The sequence below is a fragment of the Montipora foliosa genome, chromosome 3 (assembly GCF_036669935.1).
Source record: "Montipora foliosa isolate CH-2021 chromosome 3, ASM3666993v2, whole genome shotgun sequence".
NCBI classification, from domain to species: Eukaryota; Metazoa; Cnidaria; class Anthozoa; order Scleractinia; family Acroporidae; genus Montipora; species Montipora foliosa.
In genome coordinates this window covers 5,890,062-5,903,205 of record NC_090871.1, presented here as the reverse complement: position 1 = coordinate 5,903,205, position 13,144 = coordinate 5,890,062, and the positions used below count along the sequence as shown (strand labels likewise).

The following is a 13,144-nucleotide window of genomic DNA, read 5'->3' as shown; positions in this document are numbered from 1 at the left end:
CATAACATAGTAAAAAACCAGGTGGATATATTTGGATATAGCGGCGTTTCAGAACTTCAAACTTGCTCACTTAAAATCGCTCGCGACGAATCGGATTCCCCACCGCAGTCAATTTTACCAACAATATTTTAAAACTATTTGCAAGATTTCACCCGCTTGGGAAAATCAACAAACAACAAATACGGTTTAATCAGGGCGCTTGTAATTCCATCTTGATAATTTAAATAAAATACGAGTAAAGCTTGCTGTTAATACTCTGTCCGAAAAAGTTTGCAAAGACATGGCTTTGCATGAAAACACCACAGAAAAGATACAAGAACTTATGAAAATGTGAAATGCTTTGGAATGTCTTCAAAGATAACAGTCCACTGCAGTCAATAACAGATCAACGTGTTACCAACTTAAACCAACTACTTAATTACTTTAAAGCCTGGAAACAAACATTCCACAGAAGGACAGATGTGTAAGAACACTTCATAACATGGCAAACAATGTTTGATCTCGAGGTAATATATAGACTAAACTTAAAATGGATCACAGCAAAACAATGCAAAACTGATAAGTTATTGTAAATACCATGTCCTTGCCCCCTTAGGTATAACTATGCAAAAAAGCCATACTATTCCATGGCAACTCCTTCATATTTTGTACCATCTGAGGACAAAGCAATGATTCCAGTTCCTTGTAGAATATCCTCCCCTGAAGAAAAGCAATTTGTAGCCTATCACTACTGCTACGTTTTAAGACTCCCCATCCTCTCCCAAACCCCATATTGTTTTCTTTGCCTTTGTGCAGTTTGGCCCCAACAAATAAGCTAACCTGTGGCTGATCAATATGATCACATTTTGTTCCACAGTGTGAAACATAAATAAAATAATTAAGAGCATGAGCCCTGGAACATACCTTAAAAAATAACAATGACTGTATTTATTGTTAGGCTTGACTAGCAACACCACACAGAGAACTTAAAAAATATAGCATAACTATTTCACACTCAAGGATCACAGGCATCTATTTTTGGGGGTCTGAGGGCTTATTTAAAGAAAAGAAAAAAAAATGTGTCCGATCTAGCCCTTTTACTCAATCAAATAGTACATATCAATACAGTAACTCTCTGTTTCATATGGTTTTCAAGGTGTCAGTAAAAGGCCTTAAAGGACTTCTACATCTGCATCTAGTGAGTACATATTCCAGAACTCGGCAAGGTCCCTTTTTGACTTGTGGCTGTTTCTGCTTAGGTGGCCTCATACACCACGAGCCTTTTTGGAGATATCACCGCCAAGCCGGCCACGTCTGCTGAATAATTTTTATGGTCAAATATTTGTTAATCCCTCCTACGTGATTCAGTTTTTCATACATGTACTATCTGGCTGTTTCTGTGATTAAAGTTTTTAATTTCACACAGAATTTGTTTCATTTGTTAGCCTTATTTTGGGGTTGAGAGTTAGCTTTGTAAATTTCTCCCCCTCATTCTACAGACTAACCCTAACTTTTGTGTATGATGTTTCCCCAACTCAGCCACCATTCACACACAATATTCCCCTCAAACTACCTGCTAATTAGTGAATGTTTTAGTTAGTGGAGAGAAACCCCTTCTTGTAAGGAGGATTCTTTTATCAACACCAATTAAGAAAGCTACAAAGGTTGCTAGGTTAACTGCTGCTTCATGTATTACTATTAAATAACCAATCTTAATTTCACTTGGACAGTTCATCTTTAATTTAATATGGCTCCTTCGTGGGGCACCAGACACAAATGGTAACATAATTATTGTTTAACTACTGTTTGCAAGACGTTATGTTTTGGTGTGATATTGTTTCTTGTCGCCTGTTTCCATTATTTTATGTCATCTGTTTTTCGTACACGTAGTAGATGTTTTTGCCATACATTCCGACTCCCCTCAGAGGGTTGTTGATTCAAATGCTTAACCACTCTGCAAAATTCCAGTCTTATTGATCGAGTTATAAAGACTATAATCCAAAAAAATACATTTATCACTCTTTTGTAAAGGTCATTCAAAAAATGAGGGCGCTAGCATTTATGACTTTGTAATATCTTGTCTCATACTTCCAGTTTCATTTTTTTTTATTTTGATTTTGCAAATTAGAAGATTGTAGGACTTATTTTCAGATAATTAATGGTAAGAGGTAACAATATTTAGCTCTATTTTCTATTTTGTTTTTAAAAAGACAGAGAACGAATCGAACACCTTACGCGGATCTGTGATCAACTCTGCACAGTCTTCAGGTAAGAAAAAATAATTGGAAATGTGACAGCCAAGGCTTATATGAAAGAAAGCTTGTCGTCTATTTTGTGCTTCATTATTCAAGGAAACGGTTCTTCATGGAAACGGTTTGATCCTGAAATTTTAGTTTGGTGTAATATTGCGCATATTTGACACGACTGAGTTTCTTCTCTTCACGCACGTAATGAAATAGGAAGGGGTTTTTGCCTCTAATAGCAAATATGTTGTTTCAAAAAACTGTTCGCTGGAAAAGGTGGCCTTTATGAATTCATAATAATTATAGCGCGCTATTACTTGGTGTAAAAGCGAACTTGTTTTTTGTGGTTGGCTTTCGAACGAGGAATATTCATAATAATTATTGCGTACATGCTTTTTCTTTGTTGTAAAAGCCAACTTGTTTTCCGTGGTTGGCTTACAGAACGAGGAATATTCATAATAATTATAGCCCGCTATTACTTGGTGTAAAAGCGAACTTGTTTTGCGTGGTTGGCTTTAGAACGAGGAATATTCATAATCATTATTGCGTACATGCTTTTTCTTTGTTGTAAAAGCCAACTTGTTTTGCGTGGTTGGCTTACAGAACGAGGAATATTCATGATAATTATTGCGTGCTTTTACTTGGTGTAAAAGCCAACTTGTTTTGCGTGGTTGGCTTCCAGAACGAGGAATATTCATCATAATTATAGCGCGCTTTTACTTGGTGTAAATTGTTTTGGGTGCTTGGCTTATAATATTCATAATAATTATAGCCCGCTATTACTTGGTGTAAAAGCGAACTTGTTTTGGGTGGTTGGCTTACAGAACGAGGACTATTCATGATAATTATTGCGTGCTTTTACTTGGTGTAAAAGCCAACTTGTTTTTTGTGGTTGGCTTTCGAACGAGGAATATTCATAATAATTATTGCGTACATGCTTTTTCTTTGTTGTAAAAGCCAACTTGTTTTGCGTGGTTGGCTTACAGAACGAGGAATATTCATGATAATTATTGCATGCTTTACTTGGTGTAAAAGCCAACTTGTTTTGCGTGGTTGGCTTACAGAACGAGGAATATTCATAATAATTATAGCGCGCTTTTACTTGGTGTAAATTGTTTTGTGTGCTTGGCTTATAATATTCATAATAATTATAGCGCGCTATTACTTGGTGTAAAAGCGAACTTGTTTTGCCTGGTTGGCTTTAGAACGAGGAATATTCATAATTATTGCGTACATGCTTTTTCTCTGTTGTAAAAGCGAACTTGTTTTGTGTGGTTGGCTTACAGAACGAGGAATATTCATAATAATTATAGCGCGCTTTTACTTGGTGTAAATTGTTTTGTGTGCTTGGCTTATAATATTCATAATAATTATAGCGCGCTATTACTTAGCGTAAAAGCAAACTTGTTTTGCGTGGTTGGCTTCCAGAACGAGGAATATTCATCATAATTATAGCGCGCTTTTACTTGGTGTAAATTGTTTTGTGTGCTTGGCTTATAATATTCATAATAATTATAGCGCGCTATTACTTAGCGTAAAAGCGAACTTGTTTTGCGTGGTTGGCTTACAGAACGAGGAATATTCATAATAATTATTGCGCGCTATTACTTGGTGTAAAAGCGAACTTGTTTTGCGTGGTTGGCTTATAGAACGAGGAATATTCATAATAATTATTGCGTGCTTTTACTTAGTGTAAAGGCCAACTTATTTTGCGTGCTTGGCTTTAGAACGCGGACTATTCATCGTAATTACTGCGTGCTTTTACTTGGTCTAACAGCGAACTTGTTTTGTGTGGTTGGCTTATTAAACGAGGAATATTCATAATAATTATTGCGTGCTTTTACTTGGTGTAAAAGCGAACTTGTTCTGCGTGGTAAGCTTACAGAACGAGGAATATTTAATGGGTTGCCGTATGGCAATCCCAGTCGGAAAGTGTTTGGCATTTGTTCGGTGTTTTTTTTTTTTTTCTTCCGTGTCGGTAAAAGTCTTGCCTGTCACTCCCCTGGTAAGTGGTGGTGTGCATAGAGCCTTCTGCGCGTATTTTCTTAGGATCGAGAGGGTAGTGGAACTGCGTAGATTTCTCTGGTGGCAGGCTAAGTTAATGATTCTACTGTGTCCAATGGCGTCGAAAGTGATGTAACGCGAATGGCGTTTTAGTGGATCCTTAAACAAAATATACCCTTATGGAGCTCAATAATGGTAAGTCAGTTGGATAAACTAGGCAGGCGGTGAAAAACCAACACCTGGAATCTCAAAAGCGAAAAGTAATGGACCTCGACAACAATCTATCGCCCGTCGAGTCGAAATCAACGTGAGCTGTATTTCTTAAAATAATATTTACCAACTGTGCTGTTATGTAGAACACTGAAATCAAATGGAAAATTCTCTGGTAACTTATGGGTTCAACAAAGACAGAGAACGAATCGAACACCTTGGATCACGTGGATCTGTGATCAACTCTGCACAATCTTCAGGTAAAAAAAAAATAATTGGAATTGTGACAGCCAAGGATTATTTGAAAGAAAGCTTGTCGTCTATTTTGTGCCTCATTATTCAAGGAAAAGGTTCTTCATGTAAACGGTTTGATCCTGAAATTTAGTTTGTTGCAATATTGCGCATATTTGAAACGACTGAGTTTCTTCTCTTCACGCACGTAATGAAATAGGAAGGGGTTTTTGCCTCTAATAGCAAATATGTTGTTTGTTTCATCATGTTTTATGATATGCGAGCGTAACTGGATAGTTTTTATGGCAATAATAAAGCATTATCTTGTCAAAATGAGGTTAGCGTCTTTCTGGTGTGTTAAGTTAATTAAATCGCGAGTTTGTATTTGCCGTCTGCCGCGTAACCTTGATTTCCATTCTCAAAATTACCTCCAGAACCTACTTTTTGCGTAGAATAAGCTTTTAGAATGATGTTCTTATTTTGCATAAAGCAAGCTAACAAAATCTGTACCTTGCTGAGTTCGCATTTGTTAGCGTTAACAGTATTTTCGGTCCGATGCTTCTGTTTGATGAGGGGTATATTGTTTTGGTCTCCCATCCAAACACTAACCCTGCAGGACAGGGCTTAACTTCAGTGAACTTTGGTATTACAAAGCTGTCAGATGTTCAGAGGGCACGCTTAAACTTGTGGTGTAAAGAAGTTGCGAGGGAACTTGAAAATTATCAACATGTCAGCCCAGAAGACAATGTTTCTCGCTTCTCTTTTATTTGTTATTCTTCAGAGACTGGAATGTTGTAGTTCAATACCACACAATTCAGTGCCTTGTGATTTTCTGTAACACGTACCACAGGCAACCCAGTGTATGCTTCACGGAAGCATCTCGTTATAATAATTATTGCGTGCTTTTACTTGGTGTAAAAGCTAACTTGTTTTTGTGGTTGGCTTGTAGAACGAGGAATAATCATTATAATTATTGCGTGCCTTTACTTGGTGTGAAAGCGAACTTTTTTTTCACCAATAGAACCATTGGAATGACATAATTTTCTATTAGTACCAATCGTACCATTGGTACCAATGGACCATCGGAATTGCCCCGTAGGCTGTACCCAGCTAGATCACATGAGAAAATAGTTTCACCAGTAGAACCATTGGAATGACATCATTTTCTATTGGTACCAATGGTACGATTGGTACCAATAGGCCATCATAATTGGGAAAATAGTGAAAGTCCCCTTAATGAAATGCATATTCACCAACAGAACCATTGGAATGACATTCTTTTGTATTGGTACCAATCCTACCATTGGTACCAATGGACTATCGGAATTGACGAATCGTATCCGTTTGTGTATATTGGACAAAACTAAATTGTGACGCAGATGAACAATAAAGTAGCTGCTATTTCCAAAATGATGGAATTACCTTGTCTTGGAGGGTAAATTTTTGACTCAGCAGAAACAATGGTCAACCCCGGGGTCAACCTCAAGAGTTTGGGCGATTGTGATCTTTGTTTTTGACTTTGCTCATTTATTGTCAAACTCTATAACACTTGACAGAAAAAGAAACTTACGAAAACCCGGTACCTTGCCATCATTTGACACAAAATTAATCACGGCGCCCGCTGAATTCCGGCGATGTCACTTTCGATTTTGCGATTAATTTGTGCAACCAAAAGTACAATAACAAAATTGAACGTAGCAAAAATCTCCCCAAAATGTTTGTCGCTGATCGTAACTTTTTATATTCTATATTCACGGTTCAAAGTTAATGTTGTTTTCATGTCGTAAATATGTTATTCTCGAACGACCGTCCAGGAAACTTCCTTCTGCTCTTTCTAAAAACTGTGTATCAATTTACTTTTGCATCAATATTTGTTTTTGCATAGAGCAAGCTAACAAAATCTGTACCTTGCTGAGTTCGCATTGGTTAGCGTTAATAGTATTTTCGGTCCAATGCTCCTGTTTTACAAAGGGGTATATGTTTGAGGTCACCCATCCAGATACTAACCCCGCCGGACTCCTGCAATTAACTTTAGTAAACTTTAGTATTACAAAGCTGTCAGATGCTCAGAGGGCACGCTTAAACTTGAGGTGAAAGAAGATGTGAGGGAGCTTGAAAATTATCAACATGTCAGCCCAGAAGCCAATGTTTCTCACTTCCCATTTATTTTCTTCAATCTTTCTGGGTTCAGTACTTTGCTAGTAACCACATGTCTTCTCAGGCTATTTACCCAAGACTTCTATCATGGCACTACAATGATAGACAATACCAAATCAATATCGTGCACTGCTAGAGCTACATATTATGCAAGGACAACTTGAATCTCCTAGAAGACAACACACAGCTCAGTTGACATTTTATATGGAATAAATTGCTGTTTTACTTCACTACCACATGTAAGCAATGTGTGTCTAAAATTTCGAAAGAGGACAGGAATTTCTTCTTTCCGACAAATGATTAATTAATAGGCTGGTAGCCAGGTTTTTAACCTCAGAAAAGGATATGTTCGTCGTGCGAACGTGTGAGGACCTGTGAGCCAAAGGGCCTCTGCTGGTATGACTTCTGGGTGACCCCTTACATGGTCTTAATGACCCCCCAACTTGAAAAAAAATTGTCTGGAACGGTGCACGTACCACAGGCAACCCAGTGTACCCTAATGGAGGGTCTCGTTAAATTTAAAACAAGAACCCAATTCAAAGATTTTGGCATGAATTAAATGCTTAGATTCATGCAATAAAAATATGTAGCTGCTTTAAAATCTGTCGTCTAATTGCTTTTGTCTGTGAGCTATGATAATAACTGTTAATAGCTTGACTACAATGGATTTTTTGTAGTTTCCAGCACATTTCTGATTTGCTGGAATATTATTTTATAGGAGCAGGATAATTATGTATGTGTTGTGTATTTTCTGTTTCGAATCTACGTATAAACTATGTTGAAACCATTTTTATTTTTGGACACAAAAACCCCATAACATAGCCTTTACATATGCTCCGTAAAGGTTCCATTTGACTAGATAAAACATAGCATTTCCTTTCAAAATATATACATGAGGCATACGTATAACATAGCCTTTGAATAAGGCTTCTGTATCCAATTTATGTATATCATAACATACCATTTACATAAGGTCGTTAAATAGGATTTACATAGATTACACAGTGTCTGGTTCTACAAGGGAAGGTACAAGACATGACTGCCTGATTACCACTAATGACAAAAAACTTTATAGTTAAACAAAGTATTCAATGATCTTTGGTAGTTCTTTATACAGACAAGAAAATGATGCCTGTTTTTGTTGTGCATTTGACTGCTTAGAGTAAGAAGCTTAGTAAAGTCACTCCTGATAAATTTAAAAAGTTACCAATGGCTGAATTGCCTTAAAGGAACCAAAAGTTAAAACCATCAAGGAATAAAATTAACTGGTGGGAAAAGGCCGAGGAAAATCACGAAAAACTGGAATATCCTTGAAAAAGGCTGGAAATTAATAAATGATCTTCACATGCTTTCATTTAATAGCATGCAGGAATGTCTAGAAAATCTAGAAAGCAGCATTTGTAACAGATTATGATTTCTGGAATAAAGCTGGCAATTTCTTCCCTAATTAGCATGTTTCATTAACATTCTAGAATTTTCTAGAATTTCCCAGAAAAGGAAACTGGTAAATTCCGGGAATTTCTAGAAATTTTTTTTTGTCATATCCTAAGAAAAATTCTGGAAATAACCAGAATATTCCAGATTTGTTTTGCAAGGGTCTGTAATCAATCTAAAAAAGGTCAAGTTTTAAAATTTGGTCAAAATTCCAGTTTTGGTATATTGTACCGTTAACAGCGCTAAAGGGTGAATGAATTACTCTAGCTGTGCCATGTTGTTTTGATTTTCAAGTTACTCGTTCGTTATTTCAAAAAGAGCGATTCAAACAAGCGACATTTTGGAGTCGTTCTCACTCGCTCGCAAGGCCCCATACCGAAAAAGTCGCCGTCCAGGTAAAATAATTATCGAAACAAAGTAAAACATATTTTTCTAAAAATGGTTTTGGTAGTCCTTTATTGTGACAAATTTTGGCAATTTTTCGATCTTTTTATCTTGCACGGTCTTAGGTGAAAATTGCTGAGAGGCGCTCTTAAATGTTCCTTACAAGGAGGTGAAACTCAAACTATAAACCAACGATATTATAGAAAACATACTGTAACTGACACAATGGTAAATTTTAAAAGTGTAATGCTAAACCGACATGATCAACTTGTTTGTTGAGTTTGACCGGTTTCATCTGCTCGATATGGAAGCTCTCCCTGTTTTTGAGTTGATAGAAAGAGGTAGCATTGTCACTAAATTCTACGCAAGAAACATCGCAATTATCCTGACAATGTTTAGACAAACTAAGATGCTTGAAACAGAAATTTATTTTATCAAACGAGTTGATAAAGGTCGAATGGCCACCGTGAAAGATTTGGAAAGCTGACGTTTCGAGCGTTAGCCCTTCGTCGGAGCGAAAGAAAATATGATAATTTTTATCCCAGAAAAGGTGCTCATTTACACGTGTGTAGAAATGCCTGTTATGCACGTTATTTTCCTTGCCAAATTTTTTAACCTTCTCTTGCACAAAGTTCAATTTCCACTATGGAAGACCAAATATTTTCTTGGTCAATTTATGACAGCTGATGACATGCATCACAGGTCAACTTGCCAGTTTTTAAAATGCAGGGGTTTGTCGGCAAGCGTTTCCTTCTTGTCTCGCCCCATTTTTCATAACTCTAAAAATTTTAATTTCATGTGGTTATCCACTGCCAAGTCTTTCGGTAAAACATTATCTAGTGGGAAATAACTTTCTAACACAAATCATTTATACCTACGCAAACACAGTGGATCGAGATCGGGAACGAACAAATAAACAAAGCCACAATAAGCCAATGGATTTAACATAGTAAATTGATATTATTTACACTTGCTGAACAATAAAAACTATGGTAAATAGCTGATACATGAAGAAACATGCTTGCGAACTAAAAGGCAACGAAATTACCAACAAAACGAGTATGAAGCATGGATTTGAAAAAAGCAAGAGCTTCAAATTACATATTGCACAATAATCCCACAATAGTACATTGAAACTAGTAATTGTGAAATAATGGTAACAAACGGATCATTTGGAATCAAATGCAATTAAAAGGATACAAAGCAGGAGACAAAAATACAGCAATTACTCATTGGAAAACAGCAAAAATATTCAAGGCGCAAATCACATGCTGTGCCAGACTAAAGGTCAACATAGATAAATAAAGCTAGATAATAGCAAATGAAATTTTGCAATCACTGCTAAGAACTAAAATCAAGAACAGAAAGCTATATGTAGTAACTAAACTAAAGGCTACGCATAAATAAAGAAATAGGAAAATACGGATAACATACCAAATGTTATTGATAACTACACACCTCAGAAGACTTGGAAAATGACTTGTCTTTAAGACTGACACTCTTCAGATAAATTAACTGAACCGACTGAACTTACTTCAAGTAAATGGTAGCCAATTTACAATGGATTTTAGGAAAATAGAAAATTAACTAAAAAACCAAATAAGGCTAGGGGTAAATCTACTACCCACTAATACAGGATTTACCTGAGGGAAGAAGGAGTTTACCACTCCTACACAACAGGAATTAGGTAAGAGAAATGTGTGGGGATAACACAACTACACAAGCAAAAATATGAGGAAATTGAGTAATTATGGGTAAACAAGCAAATAATAGTAATTAGGATAATGAAAAGAAGTTGAAAATAATTGGAATAAAATAAACACAAAATGAACACAAGTGACCTAGTCACTGTCTCACAGTTCAATCAAACGACAGACAAATAACTTATTACAGGTACACCCAGCAAGCTAATATCACTTAATACCTTGCAATGTTCCTTTTTAAAACCTTTTGAGCAGGAATAATGAATCTGGCTGAAAAAATTATTTACGGGATAAATAATACTGGTGGATCATTTGGATGCATCATTTGCAACTAATCATGAGTGACTGTGAGCACTTCAGAAAATAAACTTGTAAGGAATTCTGACAAAAAGTAACGCAAAATTCGTCAGAACTGGTTTATTACACATAAATTATTACTTGTTCGTGTTATAAAGAAACGAGAAACAGTGAGCAACTTACCAAAATGGATGCTAATCGACGCGAGGTCCTTGAAAACAAGAAATGACTCTGCAAAATATGATTTATCGTGGTAATATCCATGCATTATCGAATCTTGTAGGAAAACTTTTAACTTTCATAACAAAATTCCCTTATGCCTAGTATGCATTAAAAATGTAGAACAGAAGCGGAAAGCTGAAAATTCTCAAGAGAACTAACAAATGGAGCAGCAAGGAGAAGTCATTTCATACTCGAGCAAACAGCGCAACTGATCAGTGAAGCAGTCCAATTTGAACACTGATCGAGGTGAGATGACTGTTCCATTGCTCCGAAAAACTCAAGTAATGGTTTCGTTCGGCGAGGTTCAAAGTCGTTATGAGAACGGGTACATTATACGATGCTCCGATCTTGCTTAGCTTAAGTAAGACTTTAAAGCGAGTAGACATTAAGGGTTTGTTATGGCTAAAACTGATTGAATGCATTCTTCATCGTCATTTGCTTTGTGACACCCTCAATTTTGAATCTAAAAACCCTCTCTGTCAAGAAACAATTCAAGATACATCATTTACTTACTTACTTTCTCGATGTGCAAGAAAAGAATGGAGGGCAGTTTTTACATTGTAGTTCGATCACACAAGAAACAAATAATTTAGCACCGTGGCACCTCAAGCTAATTGTTACTTATTATCTTGCAACGACAGACAAATATCTGATTACACCCAGCAAGCTAATATTACCAAATACCTTGCAATGTTCCTCTTTAAAACCTTGTGAGCAGGAAAAATGAATCCGGCTGAACAAAACATTAAGGGATAAATAATACTAGTGGATCATTTGGGTGCGTCATTCGCAACTGATCATGAGTGACGGTGATTATGATCACTTTAGAAAATAAACATATCAGGAATTCTGACGTAGTCAGTAACTTGATCCAAACTGAGTAAAGAGAAAACAACAAAAAGTAACGCAAAATTCGTCAGAACTGGTTTATCACACATAAATTATTACTTGTTCGTGTTATTAAGAAATGAGTAACAGTGAGCAACTTACCAAAATGGGTGCTAATCGACGTGAGGCTCGACAACAAGAAATGACTCTGCAAAATTTGATGATTTAATGTGGTTATCCATTTTAACTTTCATAACACAAATCATTAATGCCTAGTATGCAAAAAGAGTGGAACTGGAGCGGAAAGCTGAAAAGTTCTCAAGAGAACGGATCGAGGTGAGATGACTGTTCATGATTGCTAGGAACAACTCAAAAAATACATGGTTTCGCTCGGCAAGGTTCAAAGTTGTGATGAGAACGCATACATTATACGAGGCTCTGGTCTTGCTTAGCTTTATGTAAGACTTTAAAGCGAGTAGACATAAAGAGTTTGTCATGGCTAAAACTGATTGAATGCTTTCTCAATCGTCATTTTGCTTTGTGGCACCCTCAAGTTTGAATCTAAGCGAATTCAAAAACTAAAACCTTCTCTGTTCAAGAATAATTCAAGATACATATCATTTACTTACTTTCTCAGAATGGTGGGCAGTTCATGGTTCCATCACACAAGAAACAAATAATTTATTACACCCTCAGGCTAATGTTACTTATTACCTTGATATGTTCCTCGAGTCGTTGCAAATGAATTAATGGCAAGCAACATTGGTTGATTGTTTGCGTGCGCGGTGCGTGCCTGCGTTCGTGACAACCAGCCAAGCTTCTGAATGATCGTGATCACTCAGAAAATAAACAGTTAAGTTATGCATAAAAGGAATGTGTGCCGACATAGTTACTGACTTTAATCCAAAGAAAAGAAAAGAGAGGCGATTAGGAAATTTATTACGCATGCATTACTTGTTCTTGCTATTAAACAATGAGAAACAGTAAAGAGTTTAATTTAAAGCAGGCTTATAAGGCATATTATGTGATCACAATGTACAACTAATTAAAGAACAGAAAGCAGTATAGTTCAATCAAACAACAAAAAAATAATCAATTAGGAGTGTCTCATTACCTGGCAAAGTCTTCGTTGGAACGTGTTGAGCAGGAACAAGGAACCCAGCTACAAATAAATTAATGGTAATCAATATCGGTGGATTGTTTGCGTGCGTGCGTCAGTTACAACTGAATGACCGTGACCACTACAAAATAAATGTAAAAACAATACCGACATACACGCATGATGGAAATGTGTAATGGGCCCGAGGGAAGGCGTTGATACAACACAAGTTGCGTTGACAACGGGCAACGGGGGGTAGGACAACTTTAAAATCAGAGTCCTGGGCAGGAATCAAACCTACGACCACAGGCAGACAAAGCTAAGGATGCGAGAGCGCGTGACGTCACGCTATT

The 13,144-nt window shown here is 36.6% G+C and overlaps 1 protein-coding gene and 1 long non-coding RNA gene across 11 annotated transcripts in view; one reads left to right on the top strand and one right to left on the bottom strand.

Moving 5' to 3' along the window:
- LOC137996588 (tetratricopeptide repeat protein 28-like) overlaps positions 1–13,006 on the bottom strand; it is a 28,385-nt gene extending 15,379 nt beyond the window's left edge. For 2 of the 6 annotated variants that reach the window (XM_068842061.1, XM_068842065.1), the window contains exons 1-2: positions 11,382–11,511; positions 10,826–10,873 (exon numbers count right to left, since the gene is read on the bottom strand). The gene's annotated coding sequence lies outside the window, so the exon portion shown is untranslated. Of the gene's footprint in view, positions 1–10,825; positions 10,874–11,381; positions 11,512–11,548; positions 11,674–11,854; positions 11,901–12,321; positions 12,715–12,806; positions 12,855–12,967 lie in introns of those variants that run through there. The other 4 variants (XM_068842060.1, XM_068842062.1, XM_068842059.1 and 1 more) reach the window with 4 other exon arrangements.
- The window catches only part of LOC137996595 (uncharacterized), an 8,459-nt gene continuing 6,242 nt past the window's right edge, over positions 10,928–13,144 (top strand). For 3 of the 5 annotated variants that reach the window (XR_011122334.1, XR_011122337.1, XR_011122338.1), the window contains exon 1: positions 11,777–12,028. This is a non-coding gene — a long non-coding RNA (uncharacterized lncRNA). Of the gene's footprint in view, positions 11,111–11,776; positions 12,029–13,144 lie in introns of those variants that run through there. The other 2 variants (XR_011122335.1, XR_011122336.1) reach the window with 1 other exon arrangement.